General features: G+C 55.9%; 1 protein-coding gene across 10 annotated transcripts in view; it reads left to right on the forward strand.

Moving 5' to 3' along the window:
- The window catches only part of LOC140404308 (neogenin-like), a 223,681-nt gene that overhangs the window by 97,703 nt on the left and 109,266 nt on the right, over positions 1–16,712 (forward strand). The window lies entirely within an intron of this gene.

Raw genomic sequence — 16,712 nt, forward strand, 5'->3', positions numbered from 1 at the left:
ATAAATATTACAGCGGGAAGAACAGACGGAGTGAGATTGGTAAACTGGGGCAGGCAGGATGGGCTGATCCGTTTCCTATTGTGAGATTCTATGGGTGCCTGTACACACACACACACACACACACACACACACTAACCATGCAACCCACCCCAATCCGTGTGTACATCACCACATCTCCCCACCTATAAACACAATGTTGAGGTACTTATTGTTAATCCCATTGCAATTCTTGATGTACGGTATACCAGATTGGACGTTGCCTGTTTTGTCTGCTGAGCTGTGTGTGCACAGTGGTGTGTGTGTGCACACGCTGAGTTGTGTATGCACAGTGGTGTGTGCGCGCGCTGAGCTGTGTGTGCACAGTGGTGTGTGTGTGCACACGCTGAGTTGTGTGTGCACAGTGGTGTGTGCGCGCGCTGAGCTGTGTGTGCACAGTGGTGTGTGTGTGCACACGCTGAGTTGTGTGTGCACAGTGGTGTGTGCGCGCGCTGAGCTGTGTGTGCACAGTGGTGTGTGTGTGCACACGCTGAGTTGTGTGTGCACAGTGGTGTGTGCGCGCGCTGAGCTGTGTGTGCACAGTGGTGTGTGTGTGCACACGCTGAGTTGTGTGTGCACAGTGGTGTGTGCGCGCGCTGAGCTGTGTGTGCACAGTGGTGTGTGTGTGCACACGCTGAGTTGTGTGTGCACAGTGGTGTGTGCGCGCGCTGAGCTGTGTGTGTACAGTGGTGTGTGCGCGCGCGCTGAGTTGTGTGTGCACAGTGCTGTGTGTGCGCGCACTGAGCTGTGTGTACAGTGGTGTGTGCGCGCGCGCTGAGCTGTGTGTACAGTGGTGTGTGTGTGCATGCTGAGCTGTGTGCACAGTGATGTGTGTGCACACGCTGAGTTGTGTGTGCACAGTGATGTGTGTGTGCACACGCTGAGTTGTGTGTGCACAGTGGTGTGTGCGCGCTGAGCTGTGTGCACAGTGGTGTGTGCGCGCGCTGAGCTGTGTGTGCACAGTGGTGTGTGTGTGCACACGCTGAGTTGTGTGTGCACAGTGGTGTGTGCATGCGCTGAGCTGTGTGTGCACAGTGGTGTGTGTGTGCACACGCTGAGTTGTGTGTGCACAGTGGTGTGCGCGCGCTGAGCTGTGTGTGCACAGTGGTGTGTGCGCGCTGAGCTGTGTGCACAGTGATGTGTGTGTGCACACGCTGAGTTGTGTGTGCACAGTGGTGTGTGCGCACGCTGAGCTGTGTGTGCACAGTGGTGTGTGTGTGCACACGCTGAGTTGTGTGTGCACAGTGGTGTGTGCGCGCGCTGAGCTGTGTGTGTACAGTGGTGTGTGCGCGCGCGCTGAGTTGTGTGTGCACAGTGCTGTGTGTGCGCGCACTGAGCTGTGTGTACAGTGGTGTGTGCGCGCGCGCTGAGCTGTGTGTACAGTGGTGTGTGTGCGCACGCTGAGCTGTGTGCACAGTGATGTGTGTGCACACGCTGAGTTGTGTGTGCACAGTGATGTGTGTGTGCACACGCTGAGTTGTGTGTGCACAGTGGTGTGTGCGCGCTGAGCTGTGTGCACAGTGATGTGTGGGTGCACACGTGCTGAGCTGTGTGTGCAGTGGTGTGTGTGCACGCGATGAGCTGTGTGTACAGTGGTGTGTGTGCACGCGCTGAGCTGTGTGTACAGTGGTGTGTGTGCACGCGCTGAGCTTTGTGTACAGTGGTGTGTGTGCACGCGCTGAGCTGTGTGTACAGTGGTGTATGTGTGCGTGCGCGCTGAGCTGTGTGTTCACAGTGCTGTGTGTGCGCACGCGCTGAACTGTGTGTGCACAGTGATGTGTGGGTGCACACGCTGAGCTGTGTGCACAGTGATGTGTGGGTGCGTGTGCTGAGCTGTGTGTGCAAAGTGGTTTGTGTGCACGTGTGCTGAGCTGTGTGTGCACAGTGTGTGTGCGTGCGCGCGCGCTGAGCTGTGTGTACAGTGGTGAGTGCGCGCGCGCTGAGCTGTGTGTGTACAGTGGTGTGTGTGTGCGCACGCTGAGCTGTGTGTACAGTGGTGAGTACGCGCGCGCTGAGCTGTGTGTGTACAGTGGTGTATGTGTGCGCACGCTGAGCTGTGTGTGCAAAGTGGTGTGTGTGTGCACGTGTGCTGAGCTGTGTGTGCACAGTGTGTGTGCGCGCGCGCGCTGAGCTGTGTGTACAGTGGTGAGTGTGCACGCGCTGAGCTGTGTGTACAGTGGTGTATGTGTGCGTGCGCGCTGAGCTGTGTGTGCGCACAGTGATGTGTGGGTGCACACGCTGAGCTGTGTGCACAGTGATGTGTGGGTGCGTGTGCTGAGCTGTGTGTGCACAGTGGTGTGTGTGTGCGCACGCTGAGCTGTGTGTGCAAAGTGGTGTGTGTGTGCGTGTGCTGAGCTGTGTGTGCACAGTGGTTTGTGTGTGCGCACGCTGAGCTGTGTGTGCAAAGTGGTGTGTGTGTGTGTGCTGAGCTGTGTGTGCACAGTGGTGTGTGTGTGCTGAGCTGTGTGTGCACAGTGGTGTGTGTGCGCGCACGCTGAGCTGTGTGTGCAAAGTGGCGTGTGTGCGTGTGCTGAGCTGTGTGTGCACAGTGGTGTGTGTGTGCGCACGCTGAGCTGTGTGTGCAAAGTGGTGTGTGTGTGCGTGTGCTGAGCAGTGTGTGCACAGTGGTGTGTGTGTGCGCACGCTGAGCTGTGTGTGCACAGTGGTGTGTGTGCACATGCTGAGCTGTGCACAGTGGTGTATGTAGGCATGTGCGCTGAGCTGTGTGTGCACAGTGGTGTGTGTGCACACGCTGAGCTGTGTGTGCACAGTGGTGTATGTATGCGTGCACGCTGAGCTGTGCGTGCACAGTGATTGTGTGCACGCGTGCTGAGCTGTGTGTGCAGTGGTGTGTGTGCACGTGTGCTGAGCTGTGTGTGCACAGTGTGTGTGCGCGCGCGCGCTGAGCTGTGTGTACAATGGTGAGTGTGCGCGTGCTGAGCTGTGTGTACAGTGGTGTGTGTGCGCACGCGCTGAGCTGTGTGTGTACAGTGGTGTGTGCGCACGCGCTGAGCTGTGTGTGCACAGTGGTGTGTGCACGCGCGCGCTGAGCCGTGTGCACAGTGGTGTGTGTGCACACGCTGAGTTGTGTGTGCACAGTGGTGTGTGCGCGCTGAGCTGTGTGTGCACAGTGGTGTGTGCACGCGCGCGCTGAGCTGTGTGCACAGTGGTGTGTGTGCACAGTGGTGTGTGTGCACACGCTGAGTTGTGTGTGCACAGTGGTGTGTGCGCGCTGAGCTGTGTGTGCACAGTGATGTGTGGGTGCACACACGCGCTGAGCTATGTGCACAGTGGTGTGTGTGCACGCGTGCTGAGCTGTGTGTGCAGTGGTGTGTGTGCACGTGTGCTGAGCTGTGTGCACAGTGTGTATGTGTGTGCATGCGTGCTGAGCTGTGTGTGCACAGTGATGTGTGTGCGCGCGCTGAGCTGTGTGCACAGTGATGTGTGTGTGCATGCGTGCTGAGCTGTGTGCACAGTGATGTGTGTGTGCACGCATGCTGAGCTGTGTGCACAGTGGTGTGTGTGCGCGCGCACTGAGCTGTGTGTGCACAGTGATGTGTGTGCACGCGTGCTGAGCTGTGTGTGCATAGTGATGTGTGTGCGCGCGGCTGAGCTGTGTGTGCACAGTGATGTGTGTGCACGCATGCTGAGCTGTGTGTGCACAGTGATGTGTGTGCGCGCGCTGAGCAGTGTGCACAGTGATGTGTGTGTGCACGCACGCTGAGCTGTGTGTTCACAGTGATGTGTGTGCACGCACGCTGAGCTGTGTGTGCATAGTGATGTGTGTGCGCGCGCGCTGAGCTGTGTGTGCACAGTGATGTGTGTGCACGGATGCTGAGCTGTGTGTGCACAGTGATGTGTGTGCACGCATGCTGAGCTGTGTGTGCACAGTGGTGTGTGTGTGCACACGCTGAGTTGTGTGTGCACAGTGGTGTGTGCGCGCGCTGAGCTGTGTGTGCACAGTGGTGTGTGTGTGCACACGCTGAGTTGTGTGTGCACAGTGGTGTGTGCGCGCGCTGAGCTGTGTGTGCACAGTGGTGTGTGTGTGCACACGCTGAGTTGTGTGCACAGTGGTGTGTGCGCGCGCTGAGCTGTGTGTGCACAGTGGTGTGTGTGTGCACACGCTGAGTTGTGTGTGCACAGTGGTGTGTGCATGCGCTGAGCTGTGTATGCACAGTGGTGTGTGTGTGCACACGCTGAGTTGTGTGTGCACAGTGGTGTGCGCGCGCTGAGCTGTGTGTGCACAGTGGTGTGTGTGTGCACACGCTGAGTTGTGTGTGCACAGTGGTGTGTGCGCACGCTGAGCTGTGTGTGCACAGTGGTGTGTGTGTGCACACGCTGAGTTGTGTGTGCACAGTGGTGTGTGCGCGCGCTGAGCTGTGTGTGTACAGTGGTGTGTGCGCACGCGCTGAGTTGTGTGTGCACAGTGCTGTGTGTGCGCGCACTGAGCTGTGTGTACAGTGGTGTGTGCGCGCGCGCTGAGCTGTGTGTACAGTGGTGTGTGTGCGCATGCTGAGCTGTGTGCACAGTGATGTGTGTGCACACGCTGAGTTGTGTGTGCACAGTGATGTGTGTGTGCACACGCTGAGTTGTGTGTGCACAGTGGTGTGTGCGCGCTGAGCTGTGTGCACAGTGATGTGTGGGTGCACACGTGCTGAGCTGTGTGTGCAGTGGTGTGTGTGCACGCGATGAGCTGTGTGTACAGTGGTGTGTGTGCACGCGCTGAGCTGTGTGTACAGTGGTGTGTGTGCACGCGCTGAGCTTTGTGTACAGTGGTGTGTGTGCACGCGCTGAGCTGTGTGTACAGTGGTGTATGTGTGCGTGCGCGCTGAGCTGTGTGTTCACAGTGCTGTGTGTGCGCACGCGCTGAACTGTGTGTGCACAGTGATGTGTGGGTGCACACGCTGAGCTGTGTGCACAGTGATGTGTGGGTGCGTGTGCTGAGCTGTGTGTGCAAAGTGGTTTGTGTGCACGTGTGCTGAGCTGTGTGTGCACAGTGTGTGTGCGTGCGCGCGCGCTGAGCTGTGTGTACAGTGGTGAGTGCGCGCGCGCTGAGCTGTGTGTGTACAGTGGTGTGTGTGTGCGCACGCTGAGCTGTGTGTACAGTGGTGAGTGCGCGCGCGCTGAGCTGTGTGTGTACAGTGGTGTATGTGTGCGCACGCTGAGCTGTGTGTGCAAAGTGGTGTGTGTGTGCACGTGTGCTGAGCTGTGTGTGCACAGTGTGTGCGCGCGCGCGCGCTGAGCTGTGTGTACAGTGGTGAGTGTGCACGCGCTGAGCTGTGTGTACAGTGGTGTATGTGTGCGTGCGCGCTGAGCTGTGTGTGCGCACAGTGATGTGTGGGTGCACACGCTGAGCTGTGTGCACAGTGATGTGTGGGTGCGTGTGCTGAGCTGTGTGTGCACAGTGGTGTGTGTGTGCGCACGCTGAGCTGTGTGTGCAAAGTGGTGTGTGTGTGCGTGTGCTGAGCTGTGTGTGCACAGTGGTTTGTGTGTGCGCACGCTGAGCTGTGTGTGCAAAGTGGTGTGTGTGTGTGTGCTGAGCTGTGTGTGCACAGTGGTGTGTGTGTGCTGAGCTGTGTGTGCACAGTGGTGTGTGTGCGCGCACGCTGAGCTGTGTGTGCAAAGTGGTGTGTGTGCGTGTGCTGAGCTGTGTGTGCACAGTGGTGTGTGTGTGCGCACGCTGAGCTGTGTATGCAAAGTGGTGTGTGTGTGCGTGTGCTGAGCAGTGTGTGCACAGTGGTGTGTGTGTGCGCACGCTGAGCTGTGTGTGCACAGTGGTGTGTGTGCACATGCTGAGCTGTGCACAGTGGTGTATGTAGGCATGTGCGCTGAGCTGTGTGTGCACAGTGGTGTGTGTGCACACGCTGAGCTGTGTGTGCACAGTGGTGTATGTATGCGTGCACGCTGAGCTGTGCGTGCACAGTGATTGTGTGCACGCGTGCTGAGCTGTGTGTGCAGTGGTGTGTGTGCACGTGTGCTGAGCTGTGTGTGCACAGTGTGTGTGCGCGCGCGCGCTGAGCTGTGTGTACAATGGTGAGTGTGCGCGTGCTGAGCTGTGTGTACAGTGGTGTGTGTGCGCACGCGCTGAGCTGTGTGTGTACAGTGGTGTGTGCGCACGCGCTGAGCTGTGTGTGCACAGTGGTGTGTGCACGCGCGCGCTGAGCCGTGTGCACAGTGGTGTGTGTGCACACGCTGAGTTGTGTGTGCACAGTGGTGTGTGCGCGCTGAGCTGTGTGTGCACAGTGGTGTGTGCACGCGCGCGCTGAGCTGTGTGCACAGTGGTGTGTGTGCACACGCTGAGTTGTGTGTGCACAGTGGTGTGTGCGCGCTGAGCTGTGTGTGCACAGTGATGTGTGGGTGCACACACGCGCTGAGCTATGTGCACAGTGGTGTGTGTGCACGCGTACTGAGCTGTGTGTGCAGTGGTGTGTGTGCACGTGTGCTGAGCTGTGTGCACAGTGTGTATGTGTGTGCACGCGTGCTGAGCTGTGTGTGCACAGTGATGTGTGTGCGCGCGCTGAGCTGTGTGCACAGTGATGTGTGTGTGCATGCGTGCTGAGCTGTGTGCACAGTGATGTGTGTGTGCACGCATGCTGAGCTGTGTGCACAGTGGTGTGTGTGCGCGCGCACTGAGCTGTGTGTGCACAGTGATGTGTGTGCACGCGTGCTGAGCTGTGTGTGCATAGTGATGTGTGTGCGCGCGGCTGAGCTGTGTGTGCACAGTGATGTGTGTGCACGCATGCTGAGCTGTGTGTGCACAGTGATGTGTGTGCGCGCGCTGAGCAGTGTGCACAGTGATGTGTGTGTGCACGCACGCTGAGCTGTGTGTTCACAGTGATGTGTGTGCACGCACGCTGAGCTGTGTGTGCATAGTGATGTGTGTGCGCGCGCGCTGAGCTGTGTGTGCACAGTGATGTGTGTGCACGGATGCTGAGCTGTGTGTGCACAGTGATGTGTGTGCACGCATGCTGAGTTGTGTGTGCACAATGATGTGTGTGCGCGCGCTGAGCTGTGTGCACAGTGATGTGTGTGTGCACGCACGCTGAGCTGTGTGTGCACAGTGATGTGTGTGTGCGCACGCTGAGCTGTGAGTGCACAGTGATGTGTGTGCGCGCGCGCTGAGCTGTGTGTGCACAGTGATGTGTGTGCACGGATGCTGAGCTGTGTGTGCACAGTGATGTATGTGCACGCATGCTGAGCTGTGAGTGCACAATGATGTGTGTGCGCGCGCTGAGCTGTGTGCACAGTGATGTGTGTGTGCACGCACGCTGAGCTGTGTGTGCACAGTGATGTGTGTGCGCGCACGCTGAGCAGTGTGTGCACAGTGATGTGTGTGTGCACGCATGCTGAGCTGTGTGCACAGTGGTGTGTGTGCACGCATGCTGAGCTGTGTGCATAGTGATGTGTGTGTGCACACGTGCTGAGCTGTGTGTGCACAGTGATGTGTGTGCACGCATGCTGAGCTGTGTGTGCACAGTGATGTGTGTGCGCGCGCTGAGCTGTGTGCACAGTGATGTGTGTGTGCACGCACGCTGAGCTGTGTGTGCACAGTGATGTGTGTGCGCGCACGCTGAGCAGTGTGTGCACAGTGATGTGTGTGTGCACGCATGCTGAGCTGTGTGCACAGTGGTGTGTGTGCACGCATGCTGAGCTGTGTGCATAGTGATGTGTGTGCGCGCACGCTGAGCTGTGTGTGCACAGTGATGTGTGTGTGCACATGTGCTGAGCTGTGTGTGCACAGTGATGTGTGTGTGCACACGTGCTGAGCTGTGTGCACAGTGGTGTGTGCACGCACGCTGAGCTGTGTGTGCACAGTGATGTGTGTGCGCGCACGCTTAGCTGTGTGTGCACAGTGATGTGTGTGTGCACACATGCTGAGCTGTGTGCACAGTGATGTGTGTGTGCACGCACGCTGAGCTGTGTGTGCACAGTGATGTGTGTGCGCGCACGCTTAGCTGTGTGTGCACAGTGATGTGTGTGTGCACGTATGCTGAGCTGTGTGCACAGTGGTGTGTGCACGCATGCTGAGCTGTGTGCATAGTGATGTGTGTGCGCGCACGCTGAGCTGTGAGTGCACAGTGATGTGTGTGTGCGCGCGCACTGAGCTGTGTGTGCACAGTGATTGTGTGTGCACGCACGCTGAGCTGTGTGTGCACAGTGATGTGTGTGTGCATGCACGCTGAGCTGTGTGTGCACAGTGATGTGTGCGCGCGCACGCTTAGCTGTGTGTGCACAGTGATGTGTGTGTGCATGCACGCTGAGCTGTGTGTGCACAGTGATGTGTGTGTGCACGCACGCTGAGCTGTGAGTGCACAGTGATGTGTGTGTGCGCGCGCACTGAGCTGTGTGTGCACAGTGATGTGTGTGTGCACACGTGCTGAGCTGTGTGTGCACAGTGATGTGTGTGCGCGCACGCTGAGCTGTGTGCACAGTGGTGTGTGTGCACGCTGAGCTGTGTGTGCACAGTGATGTGTGTGTGCACACGTGCTGAGCTGTGTGTGCACAGTGATGTGTGTGCACGCATGCTGAGCTGTGTGCACAGTGGTGTGTGTGCACGCACGCTGAGCTGTGTGTGCACAGTGATGTGTGTGCGCACGCTGAGCTGTGTGTGCACAGTGATGTGTGTGCACGCTGAGCTGTGTGTGCACAGTGGTGTGTGTGCACGCTGAGCTGTGTGTGCACAGTGATTGTGTGTGCGCACGCTGAGCTGTGTGTGCACAGTGATGTGTGTGCGCACGCTGAGCTGTGTGTGCACAGTGATGTGTGTGTGCGCGCGCTGAGCTGTGTTTCATGGATGGATGGATTTGTTTATTGTCACGTGCACCGAGGTATAGTGAAAAGTATTGTTCTGCGTAAACCTTCCTTACATGAAAAGAAAATACATAGGGTGCATTTCATTAGCACTTTCAACACGGTGCAATATTCCAAAGAGCTTCACAGGTGTGATTATTGACCAAAATGTGACATTGAGCCACAGCGGGACATGTGAGAACAGGTGAGCACAAGATTGGTCAAAGAGGAGCACCTTAAAGGGGGAGAGAAGTGGGGAGAATGAAGGAGGAAATTCCCGAGCTCAAGGCCCGAGTAGCTGAACCACTGTGAAAGTTGTGAATGTGCAAGTGGGCAGGCTGGAAGAGAACAGATTTCTGGGTGGTTATAGGGTCACTGATAACACAGGGCGAGGCCATGGAAAGATCTGGAAAAGGGCAGGAAACAATACAGTCGGTATAACCACCTCACGGCAACACCATTCAGCGGAGGCTGACTATTCCCAAGTGTATTCCTTTTGTGTTTTCCTTAAAGTCCAATCGAGTTGAGGAAATATTAAATTGCAATAGATCCAGGCCCTGTGACCATTAATCTTATCCAGTCCTTGAAGAGGAAAGAAAGTCTAAGGTACAGCACTTTTCATTCGGATTAGTTTCGCCTGTTATCAGAGGGAGTAATGGGCATATTTATTTAGCGATTCCAGCCCAGTATCGGGCCTCATTCCTCAAGGCTCTTTCAATAATAAGAGCAATCTTTATTGTCACAAGTAGGCTGACATTAACACGGCAATGAAGTTACTATGAAAATCCCCTAGTCGTCACACTCCGGCGCCTGTTCGGGTACACAGAGGGAGATTTCAGAATGTCCAATTCACCTAACAGGCACGTCTTTTGGGACTTGTGGGAGGAAACCGGAGCACCCGGAGGAAACCCACGCAGACACGGGGACAAGGTGCAGACTCCGCACAGACAGTGAGCCAAGACGGGAATCGAACCTGGGACCCTGGAGCTGTGAAGCAACAGTGCTAACCACTGTGCTACCGTGCTGCCCTGAGCATTGAGCATTCTGGCAGCTGCTTGCTGAACACTGGGAATGGGACATCAGACTGTCAGTCCTGGGCTGCCCATCCCTGTGAAACTACACTACAGGCTGCCTGTGGCTGGGCAATTCTTAACTGGCTTTCCAGTCAGTTTGAAGCTCCGTGTGCAAGGGGGGGGTTGCTTTTTTTAAAAAACTTGGTGCCCTGTTGGGAAAGCGCTGCCTGAAAGGGCAGTGGAAGCAAACTGAATAGCGGCTTTCAAAGGAGAATTGGATAAATACTGAAAAAGGAAGCGTTTGCTGAGCTTTGGGGAAAGAGCGGCGGGGAGTGGGACTAATTGGATTGCTCTTTCAAAGGGCCGGTACCCACACAATGGATTGAATGGCCTCCTTCTGTGCTTTATCATTCGACGTTGGCCACGGGGTAACTGGCATCAGCAACAAGAGACTTTTTCAGCCTCCTTATCGACAGTAAAGCTGATGTTCCTTTCAAACCAAAAATCAAAAGAATCGAGGATAAGTGTATCACTTTCTTCCACAATGGAAATCTCTTTGAACAGATGTTACTCCCCCTTACACATCCTTCCCCTTTAAGTTTAAGTTGCGTGCCGATTTGGGGATGTGGGAGCGGGGTGGGGGTGGGGGTGGGGGGGTTGTAAGAGGCATCGGACTCATAGAAGATTCAAAGCCTGCTGTGATTTTGTGTAGCCTGGACTTTAAGCCTATCTCTAATTGACACATTTTTCAGCTTTCAGTAATGGGAACAGAGTTTCTTTGATACTGGTGTTGCTATGGAGATGCCCTCTTACATCGGTCGGCGTGAAGAAGATCACAATAAACCGTCTGTGAAAGGGGGAAACTTCTCCTTATTATTCAGCAGCAGAATGGATAAGACCCGATGATTCTGGAAATGCTCTCCCACGATTGGTGCTAATCGAGATGTTTAAAATTTGTAGATACCGAGGATCTAGAACAAAGGCAGGGATTGGGGAGTAGAGTTACTGCTAAGCTGTTCCAGAGGGATATCAGGAAGCACATTATCCACGCAGTGGAGACCTGGAACGCTGGTATGCCCAGTATAACTCTCCCCCAGTACAAGATTTGAATGTACCAGCTCCAGGACACGTTCTCTGTGCCCCTGATCCCAGGACTGCTCCTAGGTTCTGATCACTTCTCCCAGTGAAGCAAAATACTCTGGATGCTGGAGATCTTAAAACACAGCTAGATCTGGAGACCCCATACCATTGCTGTCAGACCGAGTGCTCTGTAATACTAATTGTCATTGCATGTTATAGAATCCCTACAGTGCAGAAGGAGGCCATTCAGTCCATCGAGTCTGCACCGACCCTCTGAAAGAGCACCCCACCGAGGCACTCTCCCCCACCCTATCCCCGTAACCCCACCTAACCTTTTGGACACTAAGGGCAATTCAGCATGGTCAATCCACCGAACCTGCTCATTTTTGGACGATGGGATGAAACCGGAGCGCCCGGAGGAAACGCAGGCAGACACGGGGAGAACGTGAAGACTCCGCACAGACAGTGACCCGAGGCCGGAATCGATCCCGGGTCCCTGGTGCTGTGAGGCAGCAGTGCTAACCACCGTGCTGGCATAGAAAACCTGGAACTAGATTTACTAGTATACAGCTCTCGGGTTGTGTGATCCTTTAAATTCATCAACTAAACTGCTTCCACCTGTGACCCCTTCACCTTCACAGAGCTGACACAATGGGCGAAATTCTCCCCCAACGGCGCGATGTCCGCCGACTGGCGCCAAAAACGGCGCCAATCAGACAGGCATCGCGCCGGCCCAAAGGTGCAGAATGCTCCGCATCTTTGGGGGCCGAGCCCCAACATTGAGGGGCTAGGCCGGCGCCGGAAGAATTTCCGCCCCGCCAGCTGGCGCGGAAATGCGGCGCATGCGCGGGAGCGTCAGCGGCCGCCGACAGTTTCCCGCGCATGCGCAGTGGGGAGAGTCTCTTCCGCCTCCGCCATGGTGGCGGCCGTGGCGAAGGCGGAAGGGAAAGAGTGCCCCCACGGCACAGGCCCGCCCGCGGATCGGTGGGCCCCGATCGCGGGCCAGGCCACCGTGGGGGCACCCCCCGGGGTCAGATCGCCCCGCGCCCCCCCCCCCCCAGGACCCCGGAGCCCGCCCACGCCGCCCGGTCCCGCCGGTAAATACCAGCTTTGAATTACGCCGGCGGGACAGGCAATTTCTGGGCGGGACTTCGGCCCATTCGGCCGGAGAATTGAGCGGGGGGTCCCGCCAACCGGCGCGGCCCGATTCCCGCCCCCGCCCAATCTCCGGTACCGGAGACTTCGGCGGGGGCGGGATTCACGGCGGCCAACGGCCATTCTCCGACCCGACGGGGGGGTCGGAGAATGACGCCCAATACTCTTGAAATGGGACAGATTCAGCTGAAGGGGGCTCTGCCGAGATCCCCGATTCGATCCCGGCCCCGGGTCACTGCCCGTGTGGAGTTTGCACATTCTCCCCGTGTCTGCGTGGGTCTCACCCCCGCAACCCAAAGATGTGCAGGGTAGGCTGATTGGCCACACGAAATTGCCCCTTAATTGGAAAAAAATAGAATTGGGTACTCTAAATTTATATTAAAACAATTCAGCTGAAGGACAGAAAGGCACCTAATGCTTCAATACAGAACGGGATTCCCAACAGCCACTGGCACTGTCTGGACCAAGCTGAAATCACAGAATTAAACAGCACAAAAATTGACCATTCAGCCCATCGAAGCTGTGTTGGCTCTCTGGAGAGAGCTTTTCAATTAGTTCCATTGCTCTGCTTTTTCCCCATAGTTCTGCAAATGTCTCCTTTTCAACTATTTCACCAACTCCCCGTAGAAAGTTATTATTTAATCTGCTTCCCTGCCCTTTCAGGCAGCACATTGCTGATCATAAATTGCTGTGTAAAACAAATTCTCATTGCCACTCTGAATTGACCTTAAATCAGTGTCCTTTGGTGACTGACCTTCCTTATTTACTCTATCAAAATCTCTCGTGATTTTGAACCTTTTCATTAAACTTCCCCTCAATCTTCAGCTAATCTGCTCTCTCCACATGATGGTCTTTCTAAAGTTCAGGGATTGGCCGGTCAACTGGAATCCAGTTGGGGTTTCCAATTGCCTATTCCATGCAAGAGAAGGTGCGATGAATCATAGAATTATAGAATTTACAGTGCAGAAGGAGGCCATTCGGCCCATCGTGTCTGCACCGGCCCTTGGAAAGAGCACCCTACCCAAGCCCACACCTTCACTCTATCCCCGTAACCCAGTGACCCCACCCATCCTTTTTTTTTGGACACTAAGGGCAATTTAGCATGGCCAATCCACCTAATCTGCACATCTTTGGACTGTGGGAGGAAACCGGAGACCCAGAGGAAACCCACGCAGACACGGGGAGAACGTGCAGACTTGGCACAGACAGTGACCCAACCAGGAATCGAACCCGGGACTCTGGAGCTGTGAAGCAACTGTGGTAACCACTGTGCTACCCTGCTGCCCTATGAATGAGCTGCTTTGTTTGGGGAAAAAGGTTTTGTTGCACCCTAGCTCATTCTCGTCCTCTCTCATCCTCTCTCTCGCCCTCTCTCTCTCCCTCTCTCTCCTCCCCTCTCTCCCTCCCTCTCCTTTTCTCTCGCCCTCTCTCTCTCCTTCTCTCTCGCCCTCTCCCTCGCCCTCATTCTCACCCGCTCTCTTGCCCACTTTCTCTCCCTCTCTCTCCCTCTCTCGCCCTCTCACTCGCCCACTCTCTCGCCCTCTCACTTGCCCTCTCTCTCGCCCTCCTTCTCGTCCTCCCTCTTGCCCTCTCTCTCTCTCCCTCTCTCTCCCTCTCTCTCACCCTCTCTCTCGCCCTCTCTTTCACCCTCTCTCTCGGCCTCTCTCTCGCCCTCTTTCTCTCTCCCTCTCTCTCCTCCCCTCTCTCTCCCTCTCTCTCGCTTTTGAGCTTGCTCTCCCTCTCACTCTCTCGCTCGCTCTCCCTTGCCCTTTCTCGAACCAGCCGAATACCTGGATGATTTTCATATCCATTATTCCCTGGGAAGTCGGGGGGCAGAGCTGTGACTGGGGGGCAGAGCTGTGAATGGGGGGGCAGAGCTGTGAATCGGGGGGCAGAGCTGTGAATGGGGGGGGCAGAGCTGTGAATGGGGGGGGCAGAGCTGTGAATGGGGGGGGGCAGAGCTGTGAATCGGGGGGCAGAGCTGTGAATCGGGGGGCAGAGCTGTGAATGGGGGGGGCAGAGCTGTGAATCGGGGGGCAGAGCTGTGAATGGGGGGGGCAGAGCTGTGAATGGGGGGGCAGAGCTGTGAATGGGGGGGGCAGAGCTGTGAATGGGGGGGCAGAGCTGTGAATGGGGGGGGCAGAGCTGTGAATGGGGGGGGCAGAGCTGTGAATCGGGGGGGCAGAGCTGTGAATCGGGGGGGCAGAGCTGTGAATCGGGGGGGCAGAGCTGTGAATCGGGGGGCAGAGCTGTGAATGGGGGGGTGCAGAGCTGTGAATGGGGGGGCAGAGCTGTGAATCGGGGGGGCAGAGCTGTGATTCGGGGGGCAGAGCTGTGAATGGGGGGGCAGAGCTGTGAATGGGGGGGGCAGAGCTGTGAATGGGGGGGCAGAGCTGTGAATGGGGGGGGCAGAGCTGTGAATCGGGGGGGCAGAGCTGTGAATGGGGGGGCAGAGCTGTGAATCGGGGGGGCAGAGCTGTGAATCGGGGGGGCAGAGCTGTGATTCGGGGGGCAGAGCTGTGAATGGGGGGGCAGAGCTGTGAATGGGGGGGGCAGAGCTGTGAATGGGGGGGCAGAGCTGTGAATGGGGGGGGCAGAGCTGTGAATGGGGGGGCAGAGCTGTGAATGGGGGGGGGCAGAGCTGTGAATGGGGGGCAGAGCTGTGAATGGGGGGGCGGAGCTGTGATTCGGGGGGCAGAGCTGTGAATGGGGGGGCGGAGCTGTGATTCGGGGGGCAGAGCTGTGAATGGGGGGGGGCAGAGCTGTGAATGGGGGGTGCAGATCTGTGAATGGGGGGGCAGAGCTGTGATTCGGGGGGCAGAGCTGTGAATGGGGGGGCAGAGCTGTGAATGGGGGGGGCAGAGCTGTGAATGGGGGGGCAGAGCTGTGAATGGGGGGGGGGCAGAGCTGTTAGCCTGAATCGCTGTTCCCTCAAAGGCCCCAGCTTGTATTGCTCGGCTGTGCTGAGTTTAGCTGGGGTGGCCAGTCTGTGCCAGAGATGCAAAGCAATCAGCTGTGATCCCTCCTCTGATCGCGGTTCCGACTGGAATGTGTGAAGGCAGCTGTGATGCCAACTTTCACGATGTAGGCTGATGTATTGGGATGCTGGTAACCATGGAAACGCAGCCCAGTAGTATGAGGAGTGGAGGAGGAGGAGAGGCCAAATAAATCAATGAAATAAATCTTCAGAGCTGCATATTTGTAGAATGCTGAGCGAGCTGAGGCAGAGAGCCACGTGATGTTTGCTCCTGGGGGTTTGGGGGGTGGGGGGTCATGTCTGTTCCTGACCCAGCAAAGTTTGCAGAATTGCAGAGTGGAAAAGGAATAAGTTTGTGTGGATTAGAGTCGAGGGGTTTTCTGTGTGGCAGCTCAACGGTTCCGATCGGACAGCTAAATGTACTTGATTATGAAACATGACTGCAAAATAGTCCTAAAAATAGTCTTGCGTGTCAACAGTCACCTGTGATGGTAATACTCCCGCTGGTATGTAGCTCAGACCATTTCATTGTGGATTGATGCTAATCTAGTTTATTAGAGGAAAGACTTCTGTCCAATCTGGAGGCAGGGTTTGAAGGACACAAAACCTAGATCCTCTGTAATGATCTTCAATATTCACGATATTATCATTGACCAAGCTCCCCTTGAAATTGCCCTGACACAGAAGATAGGGCAGCAAGGTAGCACAGTGGTTTGGGGCAGCACGGTAGCATTGTGGATAGCACAATTGCTTCACAGCTCCAGGGTCCCAGGTTCGATTCCGACTTGGGTCACTGTCTGTGCGGAGTCTGCACATCCTCCCCGTGTCTGCGTGGGTTTCCTCCGGGTGCTCCGGTTTCCTCCCACAGACCAAAGATGTGCAGGTTAGGTGGATTGGCCATGATAAATTGCCCTTAGTGTCCAAAATTGCCCTTAGTGTTGGGTGGGGTTACTGGGTTATTGGGATCGGGTGGAGGTGTTGACCTTGGGTAGGGTGCCCTTTCCAAGTGCCGGTGCAGTCTTGATGGGCCCAATGGCCTCCTTCTGCACTGTAAATTCTATGTTAAATTCTATATCTATGGTTAGCACTGTTGCTTCACAGCGCCAGGGTCCCAGGTTTGATTCCCAGCTTGGGTCACTGTCTGTGCGGAGTCTGCACATCCTCCCCGTGTCTGTGGGTTTCCTCCGGGAACTCCGGTTTCCTCCCAGAAGCCCCGAAAGATGTGCCGTTAGGTGAATTGGACATTCTGAATTCTCCCTCTGTGTACTCGAACAGGAGCCAGAGTGTGGCGACTAGGGGCTTTTCACAGTAACTTCATTGCAGTGTTAATGTAAGCCTACTTGTGACAATAAAAATTATTATTACATTATTATAGGTAGCTGCTATCACTTCTCCAAGGACAAGTAGTGGTGTCAGCCTGGGCTCAGTGGGCATTGCTCTCGCTTCTTGAGTCAGAAGATTGTGGGTTCAAGTCCCACTCTGGACACGTGCATAAAATCCAGACTGTCGCTCCTGTCCTACTGAGGGAGTGCTGCATTCCTGCAGCACTCTGAGTACTATCTGTCTGAAAAAACTGAGTACCTATCTGTCTCCGCAGGTGGATGTGAAAGCTCCCACAGCCACTATTTTGATGACGAGCAGGGAAGTTCCTCGGTGTCCTG

This window comes from Scyliorhinus torazame, chromosome 30 (assembly GCF_047496885.1).
Source record: "Scyliorhinus torazame isolate Kashiwa2021f chromosome 30, sScyTor2.1, whole genome shotgun sequence".
Classification (NCBI taxonomy): Eukaryota; Metazoa; Chordata; class Chondrichthyes; order Carcharhiniformes; family Scyliorhinidae; genus Scyliorhinus; species Scyliorhinus torazame.